We start from the raw sequence: 14,462 nt of genomic DNA, 5'->3' as shown, positions 1-14,462 counted from the left end.
GGGTTTGCCAGATTAAACATTTTGCCAGGCCAGGGAAGAGGTGAGAGGGATGGGGATTGGGTGCTTATCTGGCACTCCGTGTCCTCCTGGGCTCCCAGGCACTGCCTTCTGCTGCTGTGAGAGTGGCAGGGAAAAGCCTCTGGCAGAGTGTGTCACTGCACTTCTGTTTCCTCAGCTGGGGGGAGGAAGAGTGTGCAGTGCCACTTCTGCCTCCGCCAGCCAGAGTCTGTACTATGGGTGTTCCCAAATTAGGGACACCTGAAGTATGGATACTTTAGTGTATTGCTCAGTGACATTTCACTTGTAGCATCCCATTGCAAGACTGGGTCTTTAACACAGGTGATATTTCACTTCGCTGTATGGGTGCCATCTTCAGTGTCCAATGACTGCTGTCCTTGGCTGAGCACCGCCAGGTCCCTATGCTCACAGAGAGCTGCAGTGAAATCATCCCTTAAGAGGACCAAGGCCTCAGGGCTGTTCTACATGAGGCAGTTGCAGTTGCAGAAGTTTAACTGAAGGTGTGATTTTTCAGCCCGTTTAGTTAAACTGGTGCAAAAGGATTATGTGGACATTCTTATTTCACTTTAAACCAGGTGTATTTCACTTTAACTTGAGTCTGTTGGGAATCACTCTAAGCCACTGACTGGAACCATTCTTAAACGAAAAAGGAGAATTCATGCAGGTGTTTGCATCATTTAAGCTAATTTTGTTTAAAAAATGATGCAACTTCCTTGAGAATATGTAAGGTCAAACATTTTGCTGAGGTGTTTTTCGACAGGGTGGGCAGTAATACATTCAGTAAAGAAGGTGTCCATCACTTTTGTTCACATCACGCACAATGTTACTAATAAAGAAATATTACTAAAAACTATCATTTCCAGCTGTGCTTCAGGTTCTTTCTTGTAAAATCAAACTAGCCAGGCTAATCCAAGAGTCACATTCTTTTGGATCTGTGTGAGAGAGTGAACAGACTGGTGCTGCTTGAGTAACCACACTAGGTGTATGAGTTACACTTGCACACCACTCCTCACACTCATTTTACAAGGTTCACAGCAAAGCACACGTAAGTATCAGAAATCAGAAGGGACTTGTAAAAGAGCAAAGGTGGAGCAAAGGCTGCTGGAGCAAAGACCGAGGCTATGTTTACACTACAGTGATCTATCGGAAATATCTATCTTTTTCTGATAGTTTTTTTGGAAGAGGCTTTTCTGAAATTTGGCCTGTCTACACTGGGCCAAATTTCAGAAAAGCCTCCTCTTTCAGAGGAACCCTTCTTCCTCATGGGAGGAGGAAGACAGGTCTTCTGAAAGAGCGCATCTGCTCTTCTGCAAAAAAAAGCAGAAGAGCAGATGCGTTCCCTGGGCACCGCGGAGTTGTAGACATAACCTGGGAAAGAAATGCCTCAAAGATACCTGCTGTAACAATGAAAAACGTAACAGTCACTGTCAATCTTCAGGACCCCAATTCTGTAAACACTTAAAGCACACCAAAAACACTGGGTTTCAGTGATGACATTAGCTGTTGCAGGGGGAAAACAACATCCTGATCTCAGGTTTGGCAGATCTATCAAAGCAGGATGTGATATTTCAATCACTTTGCTTTAGTGAAGTCCACACATATTTTCTGCTATTTCACTGGGGGTTCTTTACTCTTTCTAGTTTACAGAAGTTTTTAGTTCACCTTTACTGCTTGGAAAATTAGCTCTTTATTGCTTCCCCTGTATGCAGTGGTTCAATTGTGGGTATATTTTTCTGCTTTACAGGTAAAATGGGACAGAGGAGAAGAAATAGGACTCTGGAAAGGAGCTAAGGGTGAATAAAGTAGCAGTTTAAGGCCCATTACTGCTTAATTCCAAGCCCAAATGATGAGTAACCTGTAGGGAGTCATCATGGGTCTGACCATTAAAGACCCCTTTGACCCAGCGTCACTGTCTGATTTTGAACTGGACACTGCTAAAGCTAAAGAAAGGCACAAGTCGCCTTGAGCAAACAAGCCACTTGCAGAGTGTGCTGTATGTTATGTGTCTGTAAAGACTGTGGGCACACTGACTGTACACAACACATTGCAGACCAGCACAGGGTTTACACTCTCATTTTTCACTTATTCATTGGGAGTTTGGTTACATTTAATTTTACCAAATATTTTGCATTATGAACTCCAGCTAGCTTTCAATTAATATTACACACATGCATATATACAAAAAAGTAATTCTCGGTCTTCGTTTTCTGTCTTTTCTTTTGGTGTGGCTGAGCACCTTTTGCATGTGCTGAACAGCCAGCCATGGCATATAGAAAGTACAACTCTTCTGTGTAATGAGCAGAAAGTCAGAGTCTCTGTCTCTGTGCCTAGGTCCAGACAGGTTGGCTTAAAGCACATGATCCAGCGACACACATATGTATAGCTGGATTCAGCTTACCTGAAGCCGAGCCGCCGCAGTGTCTACACTGTGGCAGGCTGATGGGAACATACACTCCCATTGGTTTCCCTTACTCCTCACACAATGAGGAATATTAGACGCCAGTGGGGGTTGCCCTCAGCATTTGATTTTGGGGGGGTACACTAGACCCACTAAACATGGGCAGTTGGTGAAGCTTCCACTTGTGGAGTTAGTTGATTTCTAGCTTAGGCCCCACCCCCTTCCCACAATCTCTCTCCTCTCTTCCCTGTGCATCCTATGTCCCTGCTCGCTGCATGCTTGTCCCCTTCCAGACAAATCCCTGAACCCAAGCAAATTATTTTTTCTGCAATTTCTTTCTCAACAAAATGGAGCATGTTTTGTACCATGTGCCAGACATGGAAAAGGTACCTAATTAACAGCACTAAATTAGGGAGGAGGAGTCATCCCATAAAGTCCCACATTGAAATTATCCTGTCAGGCAGTTGCGGTGGCTACTGCATGAATAATTCAGAAAGATTGTGAAATGATAAAAAACATTTGCAAAATTGCACTTCTCAGCACTTTCCATCTGATTACATCAAAACACGTAACTAAAACGAATGATTGTGCACAAATTCCTGTGAGGCAGGCAAGTATTATTACTAGTCCCTTCTTTTGGATGAAGAAACTGAGCCACAAGATAATTAAGGTTTTTTTAATCATTCCCCTTCAGACCAAGCCTTAAATGATGGGTCCAATGTCACTGGAAGTCTGTGACAGGAAGGCCATTGAGAATCCTCCTCCCCCATCTTCATATTTCTAGCAGATGGGAGCTCAGACCACTGGCTGCATTGAGGTGGGGAGAAAACCCCAACTTACCCCAGTACAGGAACTCCACAGTGAAGCTTCACCTGACCCTAACACAGTGTAAGGGCTGGCCCTGCCCCATGTGCCAGGCATACCAGGTGTGACTAGGCAGGCTCATCCCAGCATGATCCAAGTGTGGAGGGGGTTAGTGTGGGGGACCCACGTGTGGGGAAGTCTGGGTGTGGGTGGCTTAGTGGGAGATCTGGATGCACAAGGGCTAGTTGAGGGGTTCTGGTGTAGGGGCAATGGGACTCTGCAGAGGAGTTGAGGGGAAGTGGGGTATGATGTGGGGTCTAGGTGCTGAGGAAGTGGGACTTCATAGGATAGGGGATCCAGGTGCAACTTGCTGGGGCTCAGTAGGCTGCGGGTGTGGGGAGAGTGTTGGATGAGTCCAGGTTTAGGGGAGCAGGGCTTGTCAGGGTGAGGGTTAGATGGGCCTGCTTAACCAGGGAGTTCCAGCTGCTGCTAAGGGGACACTGCATGCCAGGCCCCTGCTCTGCCTCCCTCCTCCCCCTTTTCTTCTCCTTCTCCCACCCCTCATTCCCCTCACTCCCCATTCCTTCCCCACAGCCTCTTCCCTGCATCTGGACCAAGGTGCAGGGAAGGGGAGCTGGATGGAGTGAGGGGCTGAGCAGGAGAAGAAAGTGGCAGAGCCATGCTTGTAATCCTACAGGAGCCAGTGAGATAAATGGATTTGCAGGCTGCAAAATAGCATGGAGAGTCTTGTGACCACAGCCTCACAGGGAGTTAATGAGCCCCGCCCAGTCAGTCAGGTCCCTGCAGGGATCCCTGAGCCTCTGGCTGGGTGGGGCTGATTAATCACATGTGAAACACTGCTCCTTAGCTTAGAGAGGGGACACTGCTTGAGACTGTAATTGCAGCCTTGTGTCTGTGCCATGCAGGTTCAGGGGCAGGCTGCTGAGGAGGCTCCCGCTACTGTGCCTTCCCAGCCACCCTGGAATCTGAACCCCACTAAACATCCCACAGCAACCCCACATAGCAGTTGGAGGCAAGGGGGCAGGGGCCAGCACGGCTGCTGCTTTGGGTAGTCTGTGCCTTGTTTTGCCTTACAGATCAGATGCCCATGCCACTAAATCAAACACTAGAAGATTGACCTCTGCAGGGTCAATCTTCTGTGTAGTGTAGACATGTCCTATCACCATGTACACTGTTCTCATTTAGCAGCAATTCACATTCGCATTATGCTGAGGTGAATGGCTACATAAGTTGAAGGGCAATGGGAGATCAGAGCCCTTCTATTTACATATTAAAAAATTAAACACAGATTTGCTATTTTTGAAAATCCTGCTCCTCTTAACAATTCAATCGCCCAAGTAAGGCTGAACTGATATTTTCTGGTTGATCTTCTGACATCTTTAACAAAGGATTTATCTTTATTGTTTCATTAATATTTTCTGTGTCTGTCCATCTTTCTGCAGAACTGGAATCTTCAGTTCACTTTACTTTTCAAGTTGGTGAAAATGTTTCTTTTCTTGACTCTCAAATTTTCTTGACTGAAATGATACAAGCAAAATATCCCTGCAATTAGCAGACCAAATATCAGTGTGAGACCAAGCAAGTATCCAAACTTGGAGATTTTGTGTTAATAAGCGTGGTGGCTGACCTCAGCTTAACATCCCTGACTGTGAATGTAGGATACTTGATTTAAATATGCTGTTCAGTATTGTATCACTCCAGATACACACCCACAGTCACTAAGAAAGTTGTTGCAATGGAAGCCAGGATTATAAACACACACCTGCACAAAACAAAGAGAAAGGAAAAGAAGCCATGGAGTTAGAGAGAAAATTGAAGATCTGTGGGAGACTTGAGTCATAAATTTGAGAGCTTGATCCAAAGTTCAGGGAGTGTGCAGACATGGGGTTTGGGATCAATTGAAAATAAAAACAAACACAAAGTCCAAAATTGCATCTCTCCCCAATACTCTTCTCACATACTCACAATCTTCCTTTCCTTTCCTGTTGCAGACTATCAGGTTTTCTCTTCAGTATAGTAACGGCTGCAAACAGAGCCGTTCATATTTTTTTCATATCCTTGTTGGGACATATTAAAAAAATTGCTCAGTGCAAAGCTGTTTTCCATGGTGTATCGTCCAGACCATAACTTGTGACCACTTCTCTTCCCATCATCCTTTTCTCTCTCTCCCCGATCCACAATGTATCCCCCACTCCAAAGTACAGTATCTGTTTACATGGGCGGGGGGAGTTCATTCTCTGTCATAAGCCCTTTGTTACCTCAGGGGAATAATACCATTTTTAAAGCTTCTGCCAGTTCCAATGGGAATTTCAGGTAGTTGACATCTATTAAAATCCCAGGGCTTCCACATGTGTTAACCTTGTTGTTAACCTTGAGTTGAGCCTTTTATAAACAGACAAAAAGTAGATGAAATAACAGAAATATCAGTGCCAGAGAGGAGCTTAAAGATCATAGAGATTTAGGCCATCACCAGACTGTCACTGGAACAATTCTCAGTACTTGATACATTGAGCAAATAAGAACTCTGGGTGGAACAGAAATGGAACTTGATATTGCCCTGTGATTCCCTACCTTTAGCTGCTTTGACAAAAGGATTTTAAACATTTAATGGAGCTTTCTTTCAAAACAGCCAAATAAAAGTCTCACATATGAAAACAAAACAAAATATGGGCATGACTACCACATGTTCAGAAATGTCTTCTGAAGGATACATTTTTTCCATTGGATTGAGATGGAAGTAAGGAATCAAAAGCGGTCTAGTATACAAAGATTTTTCCACTCCATGTATTAGTTATGCCCCTAATATTTTGCTTGTAATTTGTTTGTGTTTTTCTTTCATAAAAGAGGGTTCCATTCTGCTCCCAGATAAGTAATATCGGGCAGATATTCCCTTGGACATGAATTTCCCTTTCTATTTCCCAAAGTTTGGTCTCTTTGTCAATGCAGACTTTGGTGCAAGACGTGAAGTATATTACCTTCTAAACATGAGCCACAGACTGGTTTCAATGGCTTGACATGATTTTGCTAAAGCAACAAAAGGAAGAACATTTCATGGATCTTTATCATTTCCTTAATTTGTTTTCATCAAATTCAGTGGGACAATGGGTGTGATTTAAGTTACCCCCATGAGTAAATGCGGGCATTTTGTTGACACATTGGGACAACATTAAAAGTTGCTTGGATTGTAGAACAAATTAACTTCTGGCTGATATCTCTTATGACAACCTCTTTAGTGAGCTATGTAACAGAGACTGGAAAAGATGCTTGTTGGGTAGTTTGAATGTCCTTCATAAATCTAAAGAAGACAAGGAAAAGCAGATGAATTCAAAGTGTGAGTTCAGCTCATTTTAAATGTATTCCTCCTCTCATAGATGAGGACAATGAGAAGGATACCTTGTAAACAGCTTAATTAGCAATGTTAAGCCTAAATATTCTCTCACACTCATGTACAAAAAAATCCACTCAAGCTAATGGTGCTACATAAGGGTAAAACTGGAGTCAGAGCAGATTCAGAAAGCCTGACCAATCCATCCACAGGTAGATGCACTGTAACCCTTTGCCTGATTTTGCTGAAATTCACAAATTCACCATCATTTTATGTGTTTTTCAGTGGCTATATTTTGAATGCTTAGGTTTATCATTTGTGCTAAAAACTCATGCCCTGCTGAAAAAAAATGGAGGAATCAACAGGCATATCGTTTCTACAAAATCAGCAACCCCTCACCCCACTTCTCCATCACTGCTCAGTGGGTGAAATCTTTCAGACAGCTTTACTATACGTCTACCTACCTCTCAGGTTCATTTAAGTTATTATTTCTGTGGAGAGCAGCACAGCAGCAAGACTAAACTTGCAATGCAAATGCTGTTATTGAGGACAATGCCCTGGTGAGATCTCTAACACCAAAGATGCTCTCACACTTCCAGGTGGTCCCAATTAATTCCAAAGAGTCAGAGTTCAGCATGTAATCATGGCGTTTGATTGCATGCAGTCCACAAGTGGAAGCCACAGACTTCATCTATTTATCTGTAAATCAAAGTGAAGTTAACCAGCTCTGTGGATCCTGACAGCACTGGTGTGTCTCCTGCAGGGCATTACAAATGATTTTAAAGATGTATGATGTGACTTTGTGTCAGACAGACTGTTTAATCAACAGAAAGTACAATGGTCTGTAGGGAGCTGGATGAATTCAAAAGAAAACACCAACATGATATTTTCTGTCCCTTGAAAACCATCTTGCTGTTTAAAGAACCATGAAGCATTCAGTTAGTGGAACGCTTTTAAAAGCTTTGATTTTTCTGCATAAAATGCCACTTTCAATTTCCTGCTGCCTTTTCTGGGCAGTAACCATATAGCTTGTGGTCAGATGTTGCTCTCGACTACATGCATGCAAGAGCCCTTGAAATCTGTGACTGTTTTATGTGTGTATTTAAGGAAAGAATTTGTCTTTATGTGCAAAATCAGAATGGTCTCTTACTTTGGGTGCTTCAATATTTAGGTACCCCACTTGAGATCTCATGAGTCTGATTTTCAAAGATGCCAACTCTTCTGGTGCAGTGAAAATCATGGAAACTACAGGGCCCAGCACCTCTGAAAGGGATGTCCTGATTTGTGCATCCAGCAACTGAGTGATCATTCTGAACATTTGTAATTGTATTTATAGTCCCCTTTCATTTGCCCATAAATATTGCTGCCTTTGTCAGCTGAATGCAAAGACTGACTGCTCACATCTGACATTGAATGTCACCTCCTATCTTCCACTTGAAGTAGAAGGAAAACATGAAAACAAGTGTCACCACCTGTCTTCCATAACCTGATGTAATATTTAATCATTTCTAGGTTAATGGCTATGGCTGATGCTCATTCATAGGTTACATGCACTATATGACTTTCAGGCTTGGATTCAAAATAGATACGGATTATATTCTGTCATGTTCTGCGGAAAATGGTCTGTAATTTTTGCCCAGCTCTAATTATTGTGAATTAGCTTGTAAGAACTGATTTTAACTATGATGCTTCTCTGCTCTACATTTATTTTTGGGCAGTCACGTGTTTGTGTATAAAATATGCCTTGTAAGTAGAGTTATAGGGAAATGATTTTCATGAAATAACTTAAACGCCTCATCCTTCCATTTCCAAGTCATTAATGCAGATTTGCCTCTGAATTTTGGTAAAGGATTTTGTCTTGGTTTGGGGTTGGTTTGTGTGGCCATATTCAACTGTACTTGTGAACATGGCCTCCAGAGTGGTCATCCTTCCAAAGATGTATAGTCATGGGGCCAGATTTTAATCTCACACAGATTTTGTACCTGTGTGTGGATACTTCCTTTGACTCAATGGAGTAATTCCTGATTTATACTGATGTAATAGAGCAAAATCCACTCCATCGTCCCCTGATCCTTTATTTTCTTTTTTGAGTTTATTAATGATTTTCTTAGCATTAAATTAATTGGGGAAGGAAAAGTCTGTGGATTCCAAGGGAAAGCGAGTCCACCCACATTCCATGCTGTCTGTGTACTGATCCTGTATCAGAAATGTGGAAAGTTTGTAAGACGAAATCTGGAAAGTTTGTAAGACATAATAAATGTAGGGCAGAGAGGTCAATCTGCATCTGGTGCCCCTTTCCATCAGAGTTCAATTATAAACTTCAAACCTTCCTGATATAATCCCAACTCCTTTGAAGAGTGTAACCATATTAGTCTGTAACTTTAAAACTATGAGCAGTCCTGTGACACCTTAGAGACTAACAAAAATATATAGTATCATGAGCTTCCATGGGTAAGACTCACTTCATCAGATGAGTATGGGGTGAGTCTGCTGGGGGAGTCAGTCTCTCTTGGGGTTAGAATTACATATAATGTATGTTGGATTTTCTATGGCTCATGCAGAGGAGGATATTGGTTGCTCTCTGGTGGAGTTAAGTTACTGTTCAGTCCTCCTAACTTTTTTTTTATGCACAGCTGCTGTTCTATCATCTATCCTGACTTGCACCCATTTCTCAGCATGTGGTGAACTAATCTTTGTGGGGTTTCTTGGAGTGCCAGGATGTATAAAGATTTTGGTCAGTTGCTGCTGGATGATTTTTCTCAGGCTGATGTTTGCAGGGATGTTCAGATACACTAATTCTCAAAAGGGAATATGTAAACTAAAATAAGAATAAGAACTGATGACAAAACTGTCCCAAACTCAGGCTTAAACAAATGTTTTCTTCATGCCCAAAATATCCAATAATTTGTATCAATCCAGTAAGTCTGTCCTTCATGATTTTGATAAAAAGAAATTATAGGAAAAGCTTCTTTCATATTTCTGACCCTGCCAAAACCTAGACATACTGGATGTCTCTAAATGAAACTTATACTTGAAATTTCTAGCCTATTACTTTCCCCATTGTACGTGTGTTTGTGTGTTTGCCATTACAGAGAATCCATAGCAAAGTGCTGTGTGTGTTGTTTGGTCATTGTTTCACTTTAGTTAGTTGTAAGGCTACTAAAGAATCTTGAAGGGAGGGCTAGAAAGCCTCGAGGTTAGAAAAAGAAATCCTCTGCACATATACTGAAAAGAGAGATAGGAAAAAAAGCATGCACAGTAACAGTAGATGTTTAATAGTGCTAGAAATGTAGCCGTGTTAGTCTGGTGTAGCTGAAACAAAATACAGGACTATGTAGCACTTTAAAGTCTAACAAGATGGTTTATTAGATGATGAGCTTTCGTGGGCCAGACCCACTTCCTCAGATCAAATAGTGGAAGAAAATAGTCACAACCATATATACCAAAGGATACAATTTAAAAAAATGAATGCATATGAAAAGGACAAATCAAATTTCAGAACAGAAGGGCGATTCGGGGGAGAGGGGGAAAGGTAAATGCCTGTGAGCTAATGATATTAGAGGTGATAATTGGGGTACCTCTAATATCATTAGCCCACAGACATTTACCTTTCCCCCCCCCCCCCCCGCATCCCACTTCTGTTCTGAAATTTGATTTGTCCTTTTCATATGTGTTCATTTTTTTTAATTGTATCCTTTGGTATATATGGTTGTGACTATTTTCTTCCACTATTTGATCTGAGGAAATGGGTCTGGCCGACGAAAGCTCATCATCTAATAAACCATCTTGTTAGTCTTTAAAGTGCTACATAGTCCTGTATTTTGTTTCAGTAGATGTTTAAGTGACTCATACCCAAAAAACACAAACTCAGTGTGAATCTCAGCATATGCTTTGCTAAAACTATGAGCCAATAATTTTATTTTTGGGTGACTGTTCTCTTTCTGCTAATGAATAATCTGCCAGTGTTCTCTGTGGTATTCTTTGTGAGTGAACCAAAGACCAATGTGCCCACAATTTGCTACATGCCCACCATCACTCCAGCTTTAGGGCCTCTCTTGCTTTTGTGACTGCTGGGTATTTCAGTTTGTGAACAGTTCTTCTATTTTAGGACACATAAGGAGAAAACAGTATTCCCAGCCCTGCACACTTGTCAACAAGCCCCTACAGACTGACTAGTCCATCTCTCAGATGACCAAAATCATTAATGTAAATATAAATCAAGTCAAAAATAGAATAGAAATCGCCCATGTTAGCAGGTCATGTTGAGGGTGAATGAGGTGAGGTGACCTTTTCAAACCTATGTACAGACACTACTCTTTAGTCAATGGGAGTTGTGGCTGCTCAGCACCCCTCTGGCTCAGGCCTTGACACCATTACTTCTGAGACATTCATCAGTCTCCCTACTAGAGTTGGGATGAGACCACACAATATTTCTCACAACGTTCACATAAGAACATCAGACCAAAGGTCCATCTAGCCCAGTATCCTGTCTGCTGACAGTGGCCAATACAAGATTCCCCAGAGAGAGGGATCACAACAGGTAATCCTCACATGATTCCTCCCCTGTCACCACCTCCAGAGCAAGAGAGGCTAGGGACACCATTCCTATCCATCCTGACTAATAGCCATTGATGGACCTAACCTCCATTAATCTATCTAGCTCTTTTTTGAACCCTGTTAAAGTTCTACCTTCACTGCATCCTCTGGCAAGGAGTTCCACTGTGCACTGAGTGAAACGAAAGGAAGCTTTTCTTGTTTTAAACCTGCTGTCTATTAATTTCATTTGGTGACCACTAGTTCTTATATTGTGGGACTAAGTAAATAACTTTTCCTTATTCACTTTTTCCATAACAGTCATGAATGTATAGACCTCTATCATATCTCCCCCTAGTCTCCTCTTTTCTAAGATGAAAAGTCCAAGTCTTTTTAATCTCTCTTCATACGGGACCCATTCCAAAACCCTAATCATTTTTGTTGCCCTTTTCTGAACCTTTTCCAATGCCAATATATCTTTTTTGAGATGAGGTGAACTCATCTGTATGCAGTATTCAAGATGTGGGCGTACCATGGTTTTATATAGAGGCAATAAGATGTTTTCTGTCTTATTCTCTATCCCTTTTTAAATGACTCCTAACATTCTATTTGCTTTATTGACTGCAGCTGTACACTAAGTGGATGTTTTCAGAAAACGATCCACAATGACTCCAAGATCTTTCTCTTGAGTAGATGTAGCCAAATTAGTACCCATCATATTGTATGTATAGTTGGGATTATTTTTTCCAATGTGCAGTACTTTACATTTATCAACTTTACATTTCATTTGCCATTTTGTTGCCCAGTCACTTAGTTTGGTGAAATCTTTTTGAAGCTCTTCACAGTCTTCTTTGGTCTTAACTATCTTGAGCAGTTTGGTATTATCTGCAAAATTTGCCACCTCATTGTTTATCCCTTTTTCTAGATCATTTATAAATAAGTTGAATAGAATGGATCCCAGGACAGACTCTTGGGGGACCCCACTAGTTATGTCTCTCCACTAAGAAAATTTATCATTTATTCCTACCCTTTAAAGATTAAAGATTAATTTAAATTGTAACCATTTATAGCGCCAAAATTACCGGTACTTGTCCATGCAGAATAGGGCCCAGGGGGCTGACAACTTCCACAGGCCCCAGGCAATGTGTGTGTGGGGGCGGTTATATGTCTCCAGAAGGGTGGAGCTGCAGATGGAAGGGGCAGGGTTGGGGCAGACAGCCCTCCGTGACATCTTAATGTTTTTGGATACCTATCTATAATGAAGCCACAGCTCACACTTGCAGAGGCAGAGGAACAACAGTGACTCACAGCAGCACATTTAGGCTATGTTTACACTACAGGGTCTTTGCACAAAAACAATCTTTTTCGCACGTCTCAAGTGTGCATCCACATCTCAAGTGTGTTTTTGCACAAGAAAATTGACAGTAAAACAGCAGAACAGAGGGCTTTTTGTGGTGTAGGTATACCTCTTTCTACGAGGAATAACTCCTTTTTGCACAAGAGTTCTTGCACAAAAAGGCATGTGTGAACGCTCCGCAGGGGTTTCTTGCGTAAAAAGAGCCTATCAGAAAAAGCACAGGTGCTCTGATGGCCATTCTGTGAATGGCCATCAGAACTTTCTTGCACACAAGTGTTCATGCAGTGTGAATGCTCTCTTGCGCAAAAGCACATTGCTTTTGCGATGTGCTCTTGAGGTGTGGACTTGCTTTTGCGCAAGAAGTTTTTGCGAAAGATCTCTTCCGCAAAAAGCTTCTTGCACAAAAACCCTGCAGTGTAGACAAAGCCTCAGTGCTACTCACCATAATAAGAGTATCATCAACCTGGCTCTAGATACTTCAAATGTAAGGTTAATTTTCAGTGGAATGTGTCTGTCACTTATAAAAAAATTCCTAACCCTGAAATATGTAAGCATCACAATGATTATTTTCTGAACTGAACCTGTTCAGATTGATTCCAAACAACCAGAGTTTGAGTCAGTCCAGTGAGGCTGGTAACCAGATGGCTAGTATGAAACAGTAAATTCCAGGCCCATTGAAGTCAACTGTAAAACTCCTGTAGTCTTGAATGGGCCAGGATTTCTCTCACTGAAGGGACTGCAGAGGAAGCTTCACCTAAAAACTGAGATGTGCTAGGATGCTAAATAGATATTTCACTGCTGGAAATCATCTTGCTTTTGATGTTTTTTGTATAAAGGATTAAAGATTACCTCACCTAGTTTGCAAATTCCTGGAAGTGCAACATATTGAAATATTTGCCTACCCAAAGTGGACATGCTTAGCAGATTAGATGAGTCGCACTTGAGTCATATAGATATGTAACACACTCTAAAAACTGCTTGAAAGAAAGAAAGAAAGAAAGAAAGAAAGAAAGAAAGAAAGAAAGAAAGAAAGAAAGAAAGAAAGAAAGAATCTGATGGCATATTCATTCCTGTGTATTGGCTGTGCAATACAAATGTTAAAAATGACTAAAATATGGTTGGGTCTGAATTGTCTCTAGAGACTAGGCTGGATTTTGATGATAAAGTTCAGGACATGACTTCTTTCTTCCATCACCACCGTAACAGTCAGGAAATTCCCAACTTTGCCAATTACAGGGCCCCAACCTTAACTCATACACTATGCCTGATTTTTTGTATTTTCCTGCTATTGACAGACTGAATTCAGAGATTTAATAGTATTGTCAAGCTGTCCAGAGATTTTCCTACACCTTGGCTGTCAAAGTATGGATTGGGATCCAGTACTGGGTCACAGAATGTCAGGAACTGGATTACCTTGCTGTAGGTGCCCAAGAGGAGTGCTAAGCCAGGTTTCCTGCTTGTCCTGGCACTGTATACTGTGCTGTGCCCCAGAAGGCAGTGGGGGCACAGGGCTCCAACCACTGCCCTCATCATGAGCAATGGGTCCCCATGCCCATTGGCAAGGAACTAGACAATGGTAACTAAGAGGGGGTGTTGCATGCAGGAAGAACAATGTGGAATCACTTGCGCACACCCTAGGATCTGGACCTGCTGCTGGCTGCTTCTAAAGCGCAGTGTGGTATGTGCTACCAGGACAGGCAGGAAGCCTGCTTCAGCTTAGCACCCCCACTACACTGATGACCGGGAGCCACTGGAGGTATGCTGTGCCTCAACTCTGCCCCCCCAATCCGCTGCCCCAGTATTGAATTCCCTCCAAATCTGGACCCCCCCTCCCATACCCCAAAATGCCCTATCCCCCAGGCCACTCCAGAACCCACCCCACCTCCCTACCTTCAGGGCATCTTTTATCCTGACTTCCTAATGCCAGAGCCTGCTCCATCCTGGGGAAACATACCCAACCCCACCCCAGAGCCTGCACTCCCACCCCACGCTATGACTAGACTACG

At 42.2% G+C, this 14,462-nt stretch overlaps 1 long non-coding RNA gene across 1 annotated transcript in view; it reads right to left on the bottom strand.

The window, feature by feature from the left end:
* The window catches only part of LOC142830394 (uncharacterized), a 30,598-nt gene extending 23,451 nt beyond the window's left edge, over positions 1–7,147 (bottom strand). The window contains exon 1 of the long non-coding RNA XR_012905596.1: positions 7,031–7,147. This is a non-coding gene — a long non-coding RNA (uncharacterized LOC142830394). The remainder of the gene's footprint in view (positions 1–7,030) is intronic.
* Positions 7,148–14,462: the final 7,315 nt, after the last annotated feature.

Source organism: Pelodiscus sinensis, chromosome 8 (genome assembly GCF_049634645.1).
Source record: "Pelodiscus sinensis isolate JC-2024 chromosome 8, ASM4963464v1, whole genome shotgun sequence".
Classification (NCBI taxonomy): domain Eukaryota; kingdom Metazoa; phylum Chordata; order Testudines; family Trionychidae; genus Pelodiscus; species Pelodiscus sinensis.
This window is presented reverse-complemented; position numbering and strand designations above follow the sequence as displayed.